Genomic DNA, 16,913 nt, shown 5'->3' with positions numbered 1-16,913 from the left:
ACCGTATCAAAAACTATTTTGACTTCTAAATTTCAGTGAAACACTGGAGTTTTAAATCCTTTGATATTTTGAAGTATATTGGAATGGAAGCATGAGTTAGTGCAATATAATGACACTTGATCAACGTAATTATATTACATTAAGTCATGTGGAAGTTCTAATGGATTGTGATGATGATAATGCTTGGTCAACCTTATCGTCACCACGAACCATGTTACTTGACTCATATTCATCATGAAACTGAACTCTACCCGAGAAGGGTATTCATAAACTATCCGCGTATCAATCCCGAAGAAATCTTTAATCGTATCATTCTTCTTCGATGAAACATTCTTAGATGACCAAAATCTTTCTATTAAGAATCTGAGTTCACATCTGGTATTAAAATATTCTAGTTTTCAAATTCGAATGCCATTAGCCAAATTTCGGGACGAAATTTCTTTTAACGGGAGGGTACTGTGACGACCCGAAAAAAATTTTGACTTATTTTTAAGTCAATTCTCTATATGATTGAATGCTTCCGACACGATAAGCAAAGTTGTTATTATGAGTCTCAAAATTTTGAAAGGTTTTATGAAGTCATTTTATGTGACTAAATTATATTCTAATATTCCTATATTATTTATTAAATAAAAAAAAGTGTGACTATGTGTTTGTACGTTCCTACGTATAACGTTGGAATGCGAAAAATCGTCTCGGTTAAGTTTCCAAACCAACTATTATGCATTAAGTGACTTCTAGTTTTAAACTTCCCTATTGTAAGTTTGGTCACCACCTTAAATTACGAACCATTTTAACTGAAATTATGTATTCCAAAAATTGTAGTAACACAGTTAAATAGTTAACGAAAATGATTAATAATAGTATAACTATAGTATAAAGTATTTAACCTTGTTAACTAACTAATAATAATTTTGTTCAAATATCATTATTCATAGCATTTTGGAATAATAATAATAATAATAATAATAATAATAATAATAATAATAATAATAATAATAATATATTATATATATAAAATAATAACATAACTAACAAAGTGATATATTATTGTTGCTAAAGTCAAATTATGTATGAAGATTTATTATTATTAAGGCATAAGCCAAAATAATTGTTGATAAAGTCAAATTATGTATGAAAATGTTTAAAATAAAAAAATAAAAAAAATTAACAATTGCATACTTATATTCAACTATAAAAGGAAACATGTAGCTTCATTCTAAATCATCCCAAAATAATCAATCAAATATCATCACAATAAAATCTTCATCATCTCTCAAGAAAAATTACATATTTGAAATCATCGCGACGCGCTCTACGTTTCTATACTTCTTGTTCTTGATTTGAGGTAGTCATAAAACTCCATCTCCTTTTCAATTCTTCATGAATATTATGTTATTATGCTTTTATGTATAGTTATAGTGCTTGAATATAATTGTGGTGATGTTTAAATAATTAAAATATGTTAAAAACACGTTTTTCGATTAAATAAAATCCGGACAGAACTGAGTTTGCTATTTTCAAAAACCGTGCCATGATTTTTTTAATGAAAATAAATTTCACATCGTGTTCCTCTCGATGAGTAGTGCGATTTTTGTTTAGGATTCGTGTTAAACGGACGTATAGAACTCAATATATGAATTTTTGAAGTTTATAAAAATAAAAAATAAAAAATAATAGTTATAGCTGATGTGACCTCGAATAACGTGATGTTTCTGGGCTGTTAGAGCATCATCATCATGTCCGGATTGTGTTTGTGAATCAAAAATATATAAAGAACGTTAAAATCTGATAAACGGTTTGTAAGATACGATTAAAACAAATTTTGGAATAAAAATATTAATAAAAACGAAATCGACCAGGTCTGTTCGGGTTGCCTCGGTATAAGTGCAACCTGATATTTAATTTATGGGTTCACGAGTACGTGCGCATCGAAAAAGTAATAAGTTTGGACTCTTGATTCATGTCGTTTGCAATTTTTATCAATTAGTTATGATTTTTCAAAGTTTATAAAAATAATTTTTTTTATTAGAATGCTGATGAAGAAAATGAACTTTTGTCAAATCGCGTCGATCACGACGATCATTTAAACACTCTAAAAATCGTCAAATAAATCATGTAGTATCTTGATAACAAGGAGAAGCTCTTGGTTCTACTCTTTTGTCAAACCGAGTTCCGACCGTCGTATTAAAAATTGTCAAAGTAGGTCACCTAAGCGCACTTGTACATTTTTCTAAAATGCTGATAATCAGAAACTTAAAATGTCAAAAGCTTTTCGATCGTCGGAGTCATTTGAATACGAATTAGGTTCTAAAATAAATCATGTTGTAACATTGTGGTAAGGAGAGGTCCTAGGCTTTGCCCGTTCGTCAATTTAAGGTCTGTAAATTTTTTTAAAAATAGTCAAAGTAGGTCACTTGATCATATTTTTTCTTTTTCAAAAAAGCTGAAACAAAATCATTGAAGTATCAAAACGGCGTCGGTTGCCACGAGTTGCTCAGATAGAGTTGGCTCCTGAAATTTTTTTTGTAGTATCTTTGTAGTAAAAGGTATCGCTGGGCATTGGCCGTTTGTCAAGTGAGGTCCCACTGATTTTTATAAAAATTCTCAAAGTGGACAGTTTAGTCATTTTTACAATATTTTTGAAATTGTAATTTTTCCAAGTCATTTAACTAGCAAGGCTAATATTATGATAATATAATGTTGAAATGAGTATAAATAAGTTTTAAAGATTGTCTTTTAGTCTTGTTGACTTTTAATGTTAACTGTTGACTTTTTGAAGTTGACCTTTGACCGCGACTGTTGATTTTATGAATAAAACTTTTTGAATTAACTTAAGATAAAATAATATCTCTTAATATTATCTAATACATAGGTTATAAAAATAAATAATTTTTGTCATTTAAAACTTATGATTTGTATTTAATAAATCTTTTAATTTAATACTTATGTTATATAATTTAATTACGTCAATAATTAAACTTATGATAACTAATAATTTAATTATGATTAATAAAACTTATTTTACTTATAATTAAATACAAAATAATTATGATCTAAATTAATTAAATACTAATGATGTAATTTAAATATTAAATATTTATAGAATTTAATAATATATTTGAATACTTATGATATAACAATTTAAATAAAACTTATGTAATGATTAATATTCTAATATTAATGAATATACTTATACTATAATTAATAAACCATTATTAATTAATAATACTAATAATATAATTAATATTTAATTATTAATTAAGTACTTATGATATATCTACTATGTCATTAAGCTTATGATAAATTAATTAAATTAATCTATTTCAATTAAACTTATAATATATCGAAATAAATACTTATTCAAATTTTTCGTCACATAATTCCAAAGCCACTTCAAGCACTAGGACTATCATGCATTGACCTGACCTAAGTTAGCCTTTTACTTACTTACTTTCGTAATTAGGTTGGAGTCTTTGATCATCCATGATCATTTTATCTTGTGCTTGTTGGATTACTATCTACTTTGCACTCTGAGGTGAGTTATAGTTCCACCTTTTTCTACTGTTTTAAATCTTTTTGGGATGAGAATACATGCTTTTTGTTTTACATGTTAGACACAAGTAATCAAAAATGGTAAATTATTCATCTGTGGGTTGTACAAAAATATACCTTAGCTTGGTAACTTATAACTACGGGCTTTGTACTGTAGACGCGAATCCTAATGATAGATCTATCGGGTCTGACAGCCCCATTCCTTCCTAGTCGCGCTAGTTTTCAAAGGAATGTTTAGTCCTTCGTAGAAGATACACTTGTACAGTGTATGGTCCATAAAAGGGTAGATAAAACGAGTTAAGTTGGGTTACTAGGTGCTCATCGGATAGATGTAATAATATTTTTAAGACGTTTCTCAATATTAAATCTTGTGGTCTAATTTTATACAGTTGTTATACTAAACCTATAATTTACTCAACATTTTTGTTGACTTTTACTCGCATGTTTTATTCTCAGGTATTTAGATATTGCTTCCGCTGTTTATAGAGGTCATGACCGTGCTTTTGGGACCGATGATAACGGGTTGCGTCAATAGCGATTTTGACGGGTCGTTAAATTAAGTCCCCCTAGGTGATCATGTACTGTTGTTCAGAGAAAAAGAACTATGCCAACTCTTGTTATTTACGTGTTGTTTGTTTTCTGAAGTTCCGTTCAGTTTCTTCTTTTTTTTTACTCTTCTCCAGTGGTGGAGTAATTCCGACATGGTCTGATGGGCGATTCCATTTTTATTGGAAGATTGGAAGGGATTTCATATAATATACTAAAAGACACTTTCGGTTGGTTTGGGCCAATTAAGGAAATAAAATTGTGGTCGTTTCGGAGATTTGCATTAATTACCTTTGAACAAATTGAACACGTTTCTTTGGCAATTCAAGAGATGAAAGGATCTATTGTATTCGGAAAATATATCTTTGTTGGATGGCCATGTCAGCAAAGTGGTGTAAATTCTACCTGTGGTGATCACTCTCGATCTTGTGTGTTAATTACACCAAATCGGGCCGTTGATAATCTGGGTCGATGTGTGCTCATGGTTGATTCTACGCCTCTTGTGGAGGCCAAGGTAAAGAGTTCCTGCTCAAATGCAAAGGGCGTATTTCGACTTTCAGAAAAATAGGCATGTCGTTGATCTGGATTCTTATTCTAATATTCTTGCGACGGGTTCGCGGTCCGGTTTCGAGATGGTGGTTCCTTTCTCTCCAAAGTCTAATGAGTTTTTTAGGTTTGTTTGGATTGCATTACGAGATTTTCCTGTTAAGTATGTTTCCGACGACAATATTAGAAGAGTTGCTAGCACTGTGGGTACGGTGGTGAAGGTGGCTCAACCCTCGTCTAATTTATCAAGCATTGGATCTTCGTTTGCTTTTATTGAAACTACATGTATTAAATATCTTCACGAGCTTGTGCCGGTGGCGTTAATCTCTGATTCACTTGCTAAAGGACAGTTCTGGGTTAACGAGCTCTCTGATGCATCGGTTGTGGAGGGAATACATGTTCTTTCCTATTCTTGTAATTTTGTGCAGAAGTTAAACGCTTCTGTTTTGAAGGATGTACATTCGGGTGATCTTCGTATTGGTTCCTCTATTTTGGTTGGTGTTGGTCAACATGTTGATACGGGTGTATTGGTTGATACAGATGTGTCGTTGAGTCATGTGGTTAAGTCCAAGATCTTTGCTTGCAATAATGGCAATTTTGTGTTTGATAATTTTGAAGTTGGGGGTTCTTCTAGGGTGAACACGGGTCTTGGTACGTGTCACACCCCCTAAATGGGACCGGGGGTAATATGTGACTAACCAATATCATAATACAATTGTAATGCGAGAACGACTCTAAATGAGATGTTTTTTTATTTATTAAAAACCAATGTATTTAAAGCAGCGGAATTAAAGTCATTACAATTGTAAATCCAAAATGTAAATGTAATTTAAATGTTTTAATGCAATAATATGAATTTAAAAATGCAGACTCCAAAAGCAGCAAAGTCCAAATATCACACAATCTTTAGCAATCTTCACCTGAGACAAAACATACTTAAAGTGTCAACCAAAAATGGTTGAGTGAACAACATAGGTTTATAATAGTTTTTAGACCACAAGATTTAGTTACAAAGTTTAACCAGTTCGTTAGTAGTGCTGAGGTGTATGATATCGAGACTAAAAAAATTTACCCCGTGACACCTTGAACTGTCGGTGTCGTTTAATCATTATTATGTAACCAAAAACCAACGGTCAAATGGTTAGAGACGTCGCTCTTAATAGGCCTACTCACAATAACTAAGTTTGCGTTTATACGTAGCAATTAACGATATCATGGCAGGTATTTAGTATGAAACAAAGCATGTCATAGCACAGTTTGAACTAATCAAGATAAAGTTTTCGAGTACTTGTGTCTAAGCGTAAAACAGTTTGAAAGCAAGCATGTGTCTCACCCTAAAAGTTCAAAACAAGTATATAAAGATAGTTAAAAAGTGGGGCTATGAAGTTCACCTTAGTAGCAAGTAAGTTATTTCACGCAAGTAGTATGAACGGAGTATGTAATCGGGGATCTCAACCTAGAAATATAACGTTTAATTAGTTAATGTCTTATAAACATAAAGTTAGTTTATTAATATAGCAAACTATATTAACAGTGACGGTTTTCGAGAAAAATTACTATTTCTCAAACGTTTCTATTTTTGGAAACCAACTATTTATGGAAAGCTTCCACTTTTAGTAAGTTTCTAGTTTAAGAAGTTCGGGTTATAATTCTTAACAAAGATGTTGTACAATCTCGCCCAAACTTCGTTGCTATCATGGAAGTCACTCGAATGGTCTGTTGTTACCGGGCGCCCAGGATTCTTGACCAGAATCTAAGTCATGGCATTCTAAATCCACAAGCGGTTCCCATAAGGCAACAAGGACAACCCTAGGCCACAAGTAGCGATGATGTTTGTAGTCTTTGTACGTTATCTTTAATTATAACCTTCACGTTATAGGTGTATACACATAACAAATTATTAGTATATTTAATAATTATTTACATTTAGGTGATACTATAAGTTAGTGTGATTAAAGTGTTACCGTATAGATAGGTTTTCATGTTATAGTAATAATATTATTATCTAATTACTCAATCATTATGTAATCTTATCATTATATGTTACATATATAAATATACACCTCTGTGATATATATATATATATATATATATATATATATATATATATATATATATATATATATATATATATATATATATATATATATATATATATATATATATATATATATATATATATATTCCATGTAAGTGTTACATATATAATTAGAAAGGTGGTACATATATATACATATAACTACTTATCATCTTTGTAATTTCTTATAATATATACATGATACATATACACACTCACACATCATACACACGTACATATACATACATATACATAAATACATATACACGTATGTATATATTTACATATACACACACACATATATCTACAATGTATACATGTACATACATACGTATGCATGCATTCATGCATGTATATTATTATCTTTATTATTTTACTAATAAATATTTATGCACATAAAATCATAATCCTTCTATTTTTATTAATCATATTCAACAACCATAATCCTACAATTTAATTCATATTCATTAATCCATAAATTTTTAATCATCATTACTCAATAATATTCATAATACTTTTTAATTCAACATGTTTAACTCACAACCTATATCATAATCTTTAATCATAATCATTATTCATATTCATAATCTTAATAATCATAATCATAATCTTTCATCTTTAACTATTATTATTATTATCTAGTTTTATAATCATAGTTAATCTTATTATTAGTGCATATTTTTATAAATTTTCATGCATCACTCATGATTAAAACGTAATAAGTAAACAAATTTATAAGTATGATTGTCATTAGGGTTCTAGATATACCTTAGGGAATTTAGATCAAAAACAGGATGAGGATTATGAACCGCAACAACACAGAATTCCAGCAGAGAACTCGACCCAAACGAATGGAATTTTGGGTCTGTTTTGGCTCGCAAGAACAGCAGGAAACACAGCAACAACAAGTCAATCTTGGGGGCTGTTTGAGTCTCGATTTACAGTAGGAAAATAGCAGCAACACAATCAAAAAAGGGCTGTAAAAAGTGGCGACTTACAGCTGCAATTAGCAGCCTGTTGTGGCTCGAAAAAGACAGCAGAAACAGGAAAAAAAAATATGGCGAATTGGAGGCTGTGATGATGACGAAATTTGCAGCAGCAGGGTGTCAAATTGGGTGGGTTATAGACTGTTTTGGGGGCGCAGGAACAGCAGCAGAGGCTGCAGTTGGTGGCTTCTGTGGAGCTGCAAAAAGACAGCAAACAGTGGCGGTGATTGGGCGGTTTTGGTGGTCGATCACGGCAGCAAGAAGGCTGCGGGTTTGGGGCAGTTTTGGGCTGTTTTTGTTGAGCAGGAAACAGTAAAACAATAAGCAGCAACACAGCTACTTTTGGGACTGTTTTGGGTGACGATACACAACAGAAAAAAAAAGTTGTTTGAGTGGGATTGGTAGTCGACTAGGGTGAGGAGGTGAGGGTGAAAACTGCCGTACAATAGCAACAAGAGAGGAGAGTTTGTGAGTTAAATTTTTTTGATGAGTTAGGGGATCTCTTGAGGTCTTTTTATAGAGTAGCATTCAAGAGTCATGATCAAACACAAATTACTTGAAGATTAATCTAGAAATCACAATTGCATTAGGATGAATTTTTGGAGTTTGAATGGGATTAGACTTGGTTAAAAGGAAAGGATAAAAATTGGATTAGAGGTAGGATTTGTTTACTTCATGATCAAGTTTTTCTCTTTTTTTTTTTTAAAAAAAAAAAACCGTTCCATTTTTTTAATTATATTATTATCATTTTTTTTCCGGCACTTTCTATTTATATAGTGTGTGTATATATATATATATATATATATATATATATATATATATATATATATATATATATATATATATATATATATATATATATATTTCATTAATTACTTTTATTTTAAATAAGTTTTATTTATTCATTTTACATTATTTGCCCATGTCTTTTATTAAATTTTATTTAGTTCCCATTAGTTCTTATTTTATATAAATGTCACCAGTTAAATTAATACATATAGTTTATATATATAAAATATCACAGAATGCATAAACTTATATTAACAGAGAGTGTCGATAAAAAAAATTTCCATTTAATCAACATGTTGTTAATTAAAGTTCATGAGCCCAAAAAAATTCCTAATAGTAATATAGTAGAAACATAAATGAAAAAATGAGGGTCGTCATAGTACCTCCCCGTTAATAAAAACTTTGTCCCAAAGTTTTAGGTAGACTTCTCGGATGCATCTGCGGTTGAGAAGAGATGGGGATATTTTCGTCTCATCTGGTCTTCACGTTCCCAGGTATACTCGGGGCCTCTTCGTGAATTCCAACGAATCTTAACAATAGGTATAGTGCTCTGTTTCAAGCGTTTTTCTGTTTGATCCACGATCTCCATTGGTTCTTCTATGAAGTGCATTTTGTCATCAATGCGAATGTCATCCCAAGGAATAACGAGTGTGTCATCAGCAAGACACTTTTTCATATTTGAGACATGAAATACGTCGTGTACATTACTAAGCTCAGCGGGTAGTTCTAATCGATAAGCTACGGATCCGATCCTTTCAATAATCTTGAAAGGTCCAACAAAACGCGGACTTAGTTTGCTTCGTTTGGCAAAACGAATGACGCCTTTCCAAGGGGATACTTTCAACATGACTTTATCACCAACTTGGAATTCTAAATCTTTCCGATGAATATCAGCATAGCTCTTCTGTCGGCTACGGGCAGTTTCTAATCGTTTCTTAAACTGAACGATCTTTTCGGTAGTTTCATGAATGATTTCCAGACCAGTTAATTGTCCGTCCTCTAGTTCATCCCGACACAGTGGGGATCTACATTTTCGTCCGTACAAGGCTTCAAAAGGTGCAGCCTTAATACTTGAATGATAATTGTTGTTGTAAGAAAATTCAGCCAAAGGCAAGTGTCTGTGACGACCCGGAAATTTCTGACCAAATTTAAACTTTAATCTTTATATTATTCCGACATGATAAGAAAAGTTTGTTAAGTTAAATCTCAAGAATTTTAAACTGTGTTCATACATTCATTATAACCTCGACCAAATTCCGACGATTCATGAACCGTTATATATAAATAGATATGTATATGTATATATATATATTATAACTTGAGAATATTAATAAAGTATTAAACGTATAATACTTTACACGAACGTATTTGTTTCAATATGATTTTTGACGAAATTAAAAAAAAAAATATTAAATGATTGAATTATCAGAAACATTGAATTATGATTACAAGTCTCTGTTGAGAGGTCCACTATGATTTGAGAAAATCTATTCCTCTTAACGATATTCATAATAATTTGTAAAGCTATTTATAAATAAAAACAAAAAGTGTCATTTACGAAAGTTAGAAAAAAGTTAGTGGAGAATTAGTTTCCATAATATTCTATTAATCTATTTTCAAACGTACAAAGACGTTTTCAGTTTAAAAAAGAACTTTATTATTAAAACGTATATAACTTTTATAAATATCTAGAATCACTTTTGACAACTCATTACTTAACCAGTATAATAAATATAACGATATTTATATTTTATTTCATTAAATATATATAACGATTTAAATTAATATTATATATATTTATACGCGTATTATACATACATAGTTTTTATACTATACTTTAACTTTACCTTTACTTTACTTTTACTTTACTTTAACTTTAATAATTCACTTTAATAATTCATACTTTAATAATTCACTTTAATAATTCATACTTTAATAATTCACTTTAATAATTCATACTTTAATAATTCACTTTAATAATTCATACTTTAATAATTCACTTTAATAATTCATACTTTAATAATTCACTTTAATAATTCAAAAATCTAATATAAATAGAATTCAATAGGTTTCATTATTTCATAGAAACTTGAAAATATATTTCTCTAAACTCTCTCAATCGATATATATATATATATATATATATATATATATATATATATATATATATATATATATATATATATATATATATAGATATTATTAGTATATATACAATATTACGACGGAGTGCTGTCCGAGTGATTTCAAAATAGTTTTTTTGAATGAGTCGAAGCTAAGGAAATTATGGGTTATAGCTATGGAGGTGATGGGTATGGTTCATGGGTATGCTCGTGAGGTCAATCTAGTTTTTATCATCTCCGTTGCGTCTACGTACTTTCCTGCAATATTGAATCTCAATATTGATACGTTCGTGAATCCGAGGCCAACCTTGCACTTGTTAAATGACGTTATATGTATTTTTACTACGAAATACAGTATTGTGAGTTTCATTACTCCCTTTTTATATATATTTTTGGGCTGAGAATACATGCGTTATTTTATAAATGTTTTACGAAATAGGCACAAGTACTAAAACTAATTCTATGTGGGTTTAAACCAGAAATATACCCTTAGCTTGGTAACATTAAACTACTTGTCTATGTACGGTAGGCGCGAATCCTAAAGATAGATCTATTGGGCCTGACAAACCCCATCCTGACTAAGGGATGCTTTAGTACTTCGAGGTTATTTTAAACACACCTGATCTGGTGTACTTCAGAGGGTAAAACATGAACGTTAAGGCTTGTTACTGGGTGCCTACAACTTATAGAATACTTTTATACACTTGCGAGTGTACGGATATTTATAGAAACTGAAATCTTGTGGTCTATTACTATTACGGAAATGATGGATTATGATAAACTAATGAACTCACCAACCTTTTGGTTGACACTTTAAAGCATGTTTATTCTCAGGTATTAAAGAATTCTTCCGCTGTGCATTAGCTCATTTTAAGGATATTACTTGGAGTCATTCAAGACATACTTTGAAAGACGTTGCATTCGAGTCGTTGAGTTCATCAAGATTAATATTAAGTCAATTATAGTTGGATGTAATATGAAATGGTATGCATGCCGTCAATTTTTGATGTAAAGAAAGTTTGTCTTTTAAAAACGAATGCAATGTTTGTAAAACGTATCATATAGAGGTCAAATACCTCGCGATGTAATCAACTATTGTGAATCGTTTATAATGTATATGAACGGGTCCTTTCAGTTGGTATCAGAGCGGTGGTCTTAGCGAACCAGGTCTTGCATTAGTGTGTCTAACTGATAGTTGTTAAGATGCATTAGTGAGTCTGGACTTCGACCGTGTCTGCATGTCAAAAGTTTTGCTTATCATTTTTAGTCGGAAATCATCTACTTACCATCCTTAGAAAATTACCTGCTTATCATTCTTAAGTCTAGATGCGTTTTCCTACATTTATTGCATAATAGTGTATAGACGAATTCTTATCTTAGCATATCTGTTACTGTGAACTTTGACTGACATCTTTCAAAGATTCCTCCGTAATTTATGGGATTTTGGTATTATATATACATATGTAAATTATATATTGAAGAATACCAAATCTAAATTCTACAATCTATTTCATACCAAAAAAAAAAAAATTCTTTCCCTGATCATACAAGATGGATCCCTCAACCAGTTCGAGTTCCTCGAATTCCGACAGCTATGCCGATATGGATTTCCACATGAGCTCCGAAAGCAGCGTGACCGGAATGGATCAACCAATTAGCCATCATCTATTCTGAATGAATTGGGGATGGGTTCGTAATCTACTCAACCATTGGAGACAAGAAGAAGGCGATCCCTTTCATCCACCACATTGCCCTCTTGGCAATGAACCTGAAGCACTTACCGGCGAACCTGTCCGAAACACCATTTTCTCTCTCATTTCCAGAGTATCTCGTCATGATTATATACTACACCAAATTCTAGATTTTATTTATCCGCTCGTCCGAACCGATAATCACCCCGGTGTAATAGAAGAAGTTAACGAGCTTCGCGCTCGGGTAGTGGCTTTGGAGAATATGGTGCAAAGGTTACAAACACCAGCAGCAGCACCAGCAGCATAAACAGTACCACCATCAGCAACACCAACAGTACCATCACCACCACCAACAACAACATCCACATCCCATACAGCAACATCACAATCTGTATCTCAAACATCAACGTCATACGCCCTGTAAATATCCAGGAATATCAACAACAACAAACGATGAAGTATTAATTCATAAACTTCATTGAAGAGATATCTCTGCGGCAGTTATGTAATCTCCAAAATCTTAGAGATTATTTAATTCTAACCGTAAATCAGATGAGTGAACGGAGATGGTAGAGTAGAAACTTTGATCAAAAATGGTGTACGATTTACAAGCTAGAATTGTTTTACCAACAGCATCAACATGACCGTAGCATCATCAACACAGTCAGTGTCGTCAGTATCGTCAGAATCAACAGCACCTTAACATCACAAACTCTGTCAGTTCAAGAATCATTGTGGACATCATTACGAATCAACAACAAATATATTGTATCAACGAGTTATGAAGTATTAACTCATTTCCAATCGAAAGATTTATATGTATATTTTATATGTATAAATTTTTAAACCATAATAAATCTTCCCGTACTAAGCTATTATGTGTGAATCTTAACTACTCAGTTAATTCATATTACAAATATGCAATGATGTACGTCCTTCGTCCGCAACTTAACCATCGTTAATTACAATCTCTGTCTCAATTCAATAAAAATCCAATTCATAATTAATCAAGTGTATTATTCGAATATATGTTTGATTTTACACTTTCATCATCGATGTACTCGAAACTTTTCAAATAACATCATTCGTACCTTGCAAATTTCACAAGAATTTCACGAAAACCAACAAATAACAAAGTAATGATTCATAATTTCAATATTATTGAAGAAATACTTATGCAATTTATAAAGTTTTAGGGATTACTCAATTCTAGTTCCAACCATAAAACAAATGAGTTTAATTTAATATTAACTCATTAAATCTATATTACATCTAAAGAAAATATACACATATATTTTCATAAAGACTGTAATAAACTTCTTTTGTACAAAATATTAATTGTGAAATTTTTTTAACGGGTAGGTAATACCCAAGAGATATATAAATTCACAATTAATATATTACATTTTTCGAAACTGATTCAGCAATCATCAACTATACTCCCTACTTTCACAACAATATCCATTCTTTCATATAAATCAAAACAATCATACTCATTCAAATTCAATTACATATTCTGATTTTGAAATCGCATAATTCAATTCGAAATATAACCAGTATCATCACTCTTAGATTCCTATATCTTTTAAAGCTATACTTTGACTTCAAAACTGTGTTAGAACATCATATATATTAACGATTACAATATGTGCTCAAACCCTTCGAAATTCCTGAAGACACTTCAACTAAGGAACAATCGAGATGATGATCCAACCATATGTTACCCACAATTGTACACCTGAAAAACTCTCAAAACCCAAGTCATAGTTCGACACGTATCCATGTTAGACCCTTTGGCATTTACTAGCTAAAATAACTTTTCAATTCCGTTTCAAAATTGACAGTTTTGTCACAGCTCCAGCAAGTCAACTTCAACTTCTCAATCAAAACAGTCTTATTATAACCTCGATAGATACGTTGCCCTTTCGCCAACGTTACCGGGGAATCGTTTATATTCACCACATTAGCAATAAACTTACCAACAACTTCACTGATCTTTGACTTTCAAAAAAAAAAAAAATCATTATAATTATCGAAACCCTATCATATACTCATTCGTACCTTATAACAAGAATTGCCATACCAATTATTGAGAATCAGCAATCAGTATTTTGAAACCTCGCAGCATGTCTACATCAACAATTACATATACACACAACGTCTACCTCCAAGACTTACATTCTTTGAATGAGAAATTTCTGAAAAACACCCTAAACTGCGAACCAGTTCTCGAAATTTTGAAAAATGCTGATGAAGCAGCAAAAACTGTAAACGACCTTAACAGTAAAAAGTTGGATGATAAAGGATAGTATATTGGCAAAGCTCAGAAAAAGAGAAGCTTTGGAACTGGAAAACGGATTGAGCAAAGTATAAAGGAGGCTGTGGACAAATCACAAAGGCTGAACCTGCCTTCAAAGAATCCAAATGATTCAGTACTTGCTGAAGTCATTAACCAATACCTTGCTCCTGACTCTAAACCCCTGCGGACAATATCCTTCATCATCCTCTGATATTAGACATTCTAAGATATTTTTATAATTATTCTTATCTGAAATCATTTACCTCTTCGCGCTATCTGTATTATATCATAAAAGAAACTATTTTAGTTTCTAAATTCTGAAACATTCGAGTTTAAAATAGGAATATTCTTGAAAAAGTGTTGGGAGCTGAAGCATGAGTTAGTATAATATAATGACACTTGATCAACGTGGTTATATTACAGTAATTCATGCTGAGTTTCTAAATGGAACATGATGATTCACAGATCATAACGTCATCATGTGCTATGTTACACGACTCTTATATTCTCTTTGATCTCTAAATATCAAGAAAATATTTCTTGATGATTCGGCCTTTTCCGAGGTATTCTGGTAATTTGACAAGTCAAGATCGTGCCATTACAATTTCCTTCCTAGAACATTAACAATGTTCATTCCTAAATTTATATCTGCGAATTCTGGACCATTACAAGCAGTGCTTAATCGCAAGAAGAAGAAACGAAAGGACAAAGCTCCGAACTAGAAATGGGAGTATAAATCATAGCAAATAGAAGAGAGCATTAACTATGGATGACAATGATTATAGAAGAAGCAAGGACTTTGAAATATAAGGGAAGATATAAAACCCAACAACAACCCAGAAATCACAAACTGCATATATCAATGCATATAGCAATATAAAGACACGGGAGAACTAAAAACACTATAAAACCAAGAGTATAGTAGACGTAAATAGATTCTTCCTGAGGCAGATGAAAAAGAAGAGCGATAGATATGAAAGTGAGGAGTATATCAAGAATCAGCACTGGATGAAGCATATTGACAAATACTTTAAAATATGAGTTGAGAAGGTGTGAGTTGTAAGAAAACAAATGAGGTGGATTTATAGTGAAATATCTGACAGAGAAATCAAAATGGATTATCACATTAATTCGAAGAGGATCATAATTTACTTAATTGCCGAATAATCAAATCCAATATAGATTACAAAGATTTTCTTTACGAAGATCAATCGTGATGACGTCAAAAGATACGACGAATCACTATTATCTTATTTCATTCATTTACGATAACTTCACTCACACGCTTCGAGTAATCGAATTATTTTATCCATTCTTCTTGAACATGATAAAACTCTATAATCGTTATAATAACATTCTCATTGTTAGTCATGACGACCTCTATCAAATTTCGGGGACGAAATTTCTTTAACGGGTAGGTACTGTGACGACCCGGAAATTTCTGACCAAATTTAAACTTTAATCTTTATATTATTCCGACATGATAAGAAAAGTTTGTTAAGTTAAATCTCAAGAATTTTAAACTGTGTTCATACATTCATTATAACCTCGACCAAATTCCGACGATTCATGAACCGTTATATATAAATAGATATGTATATGTATATATATATATTATAACTTGAGAATATTAATAAAGTATTAAACGTATAATACTTTACACGAACGTATTTGTTTCAATATGATTTTCGACGAAATTAAAAAAAAAATATTAAATGATTGAATTATCAGAAACATTGAATTATGATTACAAGTCTCTGTTGAGAGGTCCACTATGATTTGAGAAAATCTATTCCTCTTAACGATATTCATAATAATTTGTAAAGCTATTTATAAATAAAAACAAAAAGTGTCATTTACGAAAGTTAGAAAAAAGTTAGTGGAGAATTGGTTTCCATAATATTCTATTAATCTATTTTCAAACGTACAAAGACGTTTTCAGTTTAAAAAAGAACTTTATTATTAAAACGTATATAACTTTTATAAATATCTAGAATCACTTTTGACAACTCATTACTTAACCAGTATAATAAATATAACGATATTTATATTTTATTTCATTAAATATATATAACGATTTAAATTAATATTATATATATTTATATGCGTATTATACATACATAGTTTTTATACTATACTTTAACTTTACCTTTACTTTACTTTTACTTTACTTTAACTTTAATAATTCACTTTAATAATTCATACTTTAATAATTCACTTTAATAATTCATACTTTAATAATTCACTTTAATAATTCATACTTTAATAATTCACTTTAATAATTCATACTTTAATAATTCA

Source organism: Rutidosis leptorrhynchoides, chromosome 9, assembly GCF_046630445.1.
Source record: "Rutidosis leptorrhynchoides isolate AG116_Rl617_1_P2 chromosome 9, CSIRO_AGI_Rlap_v1, whole genome shotgun sequence".
In the NCBI taxonomy this organism is placed as follows: Eukaryota; Viridiplantae; Streptophyta; class Magnoliopsida; order Asterales; family Asteraceae; genus Rutidosis; species Rutidosis leptorrhynchoides.
The sequence above is the reverse complement of the archived record's forward strand: the minus strand, read 5'-3'. Positions refer to the sequence as shown.